This window comes from Microtus pennsylvanicus, chromosome 15 (genome assembly GCF_037038515.1).
Source record: "Microtus pennsylvanicus isolate mMicPen1 chromosome 15, mMicPen1.hap1, whole genome shotgun sequence".
Classification (NCBI taxonomy): domain Eukaryota; kingdom Metazoa; phylum Chordata; class Mammalia; order Rodentia; family Cricetidae; genus Microtus; species Microtus pennsylvanicus.
The window spans coordinates 60,934,341-60,936,992 of record NC_134593.1 but is presented as its reverse complement, the minus strand read 5'-3'; the positions used below and the strand labels follow the sequence as shown (position 1 = coordinate 60,936,992).

Sequence of the window (2,652 nt, the reverse complement as noted above, 5' to 3'; positions counted from 1 at the left end):
TCTATCGGGAACTCACCAAGGCCAGCTGGCCTGGGTCTGAAAAAGCATGGGATAAATCCGGACTGGCTGAACATAGAGGACAATGAGGAATACTGAGAACTCAAGAACAATCGCAGTGGGTTTTTGATCCTACTGCACGTACTGGCTTTGGGGGAGCATAGGCAGTTTGGATGTTCACCTTAGGAGACCTGGATAGAGGTGGGCGGTCCTTGGGCTTCCCACAGGTCAGGGAACCCTGATTGCTCTTAGAGCAGATGAGGGAGGGTGACTTGATCGGGGGAGGGGGGGGGAAATGGGAGGCGGTTGCGGGGAGGAGGCAGAAATCCTTAATAAATAAATAAATTTAAAAAAAAAGAATTTTTTTTCACTGTTCAAGGTTTATTTGGTGTTTTCATTGGCATGACACTTGGGTAGTCGGTTGCATCATCCATATGAAGATCTTCACTTTACACAGTATTTCAATGTACACTACAAATACATAATACACAAAATAATATCCTTTAGAACAGTTATGCACAAGATATGCATAATGGATTTACATACTGGAGCCAGGTTATGACTAACTGGGAAATCACTGGTCTAGGCATGTCTGGTGAGTGTGCACAGAACAGACACAGCAGGTTCACAGGGTGACTGAAGCCTGCACACAGTTGGCAGTGTCACACCAACCAGGTTACCACTACACAAGTACCACTTAGCATCAGGGTAGAGCTGTGGGAACACAACCGCCCTAACCACAGCTCAGATGAGGAGACAGTGTGCGGTCTCCATAGAAACCCTGCTGCAGCCTGGACAGTGAAGCGCTAGGACATCTGGGGACTTTCAGAACTGCAGCTCTTTCTGGATCCCCCAGAGCGTGTCTGCACTCTTCTTCAAGCGGGCCTCCTCTTCAGAAGTCAGAGTCACCTTCACAACATCCGAGATTCCATTTTGTCCCAGGACACAGGCGACACTAAGGAAGACATCATCCTTGATTCCATAGAGACCCTTAATCATGGTGGAAATGGGTTTCCCCCTCCCCAGATTCTTCATTATGCTCTCTGCCAAGTCGGCCACAGAGAGGCCAATGGCCCAGGACGTATAACCTTTCAGTTTGATCACCTCATAAGTGCTGTCAACCACCTGCTTGTGAACCTCCTTCCACTGCTCCTTGTCTGCATCGGAGCCCAGTTCTGGGTTCAGATTCTTCAGGGAGACACCAGCGACATTCACGCCACTCCACACAGGCACACTGGAGTCTCCGTGCTCCCCCAGGACCCATCCATGACAGCTCAGTGGGTGAATACCCAGCCTTTCTCCCATCAGGTAACAGAACCGAGCTGAGTTCAGATTGCAACCACTCCCGATGACTCGGTTTTTGGGAAAGCCACTTATCTTCCAGGCCACGTAGGTCCAGATATCCACTGGGTTGGAGATAATAAGCAGCTTGCAGTTTGGACTGTATTTCACCACGTTGGGGATGACGAACTTGAAGATGTTCACGTTGCGCTGGACCAGATTGAGCCTACTCTCACCCTCTTGCTGATGGGCCCCCGCTGTGATGATAACCAGCTTGGAGTTTGCAGTCACGCTATAGTCTTTGCCAGAGACAATTTTTGGTGTTCTAAGGAAAAGGCTGCCGTGCTGGAGATCCATCATCTCTCCCTTCAGTTTGTCTTCCATGACATCAACAAGGGCAAGCTCATCCGCCAAGTCCTTCATTAAGATACTGATGGCACAAGCCATGCCAAGAGCACCAACCCCAACAACCGTAATCTTGTTCTGGGGGGCCTGTTCTTCCTTAAGGAGATTCACAATCAGCTGGTCCTTGAGGGTTGCCATCTTGTCGGACCGCTAGTGCACAATGAGCAGCTTCGGGCGCACAGCAGCGTGGTCAGGGTTCGGCTACAGAGGCTCCAGCACCTTAAGAAATTTTTATCATGATTTTCATCCAGATATTTTCAATTGTCTTGTCCTTACAGTGATTAGGAACTTGAAAGTTCATCCCTTTTCAGTTAGAATTTAAGAGTTATAAAGAAGCATAATAAATGAAAGAAAAACAATAAAAAAATTCTAGTTTCATTTAAACTGAGTAAGTTATAGAGCCATACAAGAGACTGTAGGCAAAAAACAAAAATAACATAGACATTACTGGATTTGTGAACTTTTTAAACCAAATTATCATAGCAATAATTTCTGCAATAATATGAGTGGACTGTGTGGTGGGCATAGTACTAAGGGCTTGTGCTCATTTTCCTGCTGAATATGGTTAAGTCAGGAAAGGACCTGATCATTTCCTGTTACAAGTGAAGAACTACATGATAGGATCATTGTACAACTGGCTCAATTTCTCTCTGAGGAAATCTCAGAAAACTTCACTAAAAATCAGAGTTGACAACTTAAGGTAGTATATTTATGAGGACATTTTAATTTATAACTTGGTTTTCATCACATTTATGGTTAGGTGTAGTTACAAATGCTTTGGGAATTATTTTAATTTCTATATATTATTGCTGCCTAAAATTTTGGGCCTCCAAAATACAAACATTAAAAGCCTTAATCTGTAATGATGTCACATGGAGGGAGGGTTTTGAACAGTGACTAAGATATTATCATTCACCCTCATAATTCATAATGTGGGATGTTCCTATGTGTGCTGTGGACATGTTTTAT

General features: G+C 44.8%; 1 pseudogene; it reads right to left on the bottom strand.

Moving 5' to 3' along the window:
* Window positions 1-357: 357 nt before the first annotated feature.
* LOC142835946 (L-lactate dehydrogenase A chain pseudogene) lies at window positions 358-1,870 on the bottom strand (annotated as a pseudogene).
* Between the last annotated feature and the right edge of the window lie 782 nt (window positions 1,871-2,652).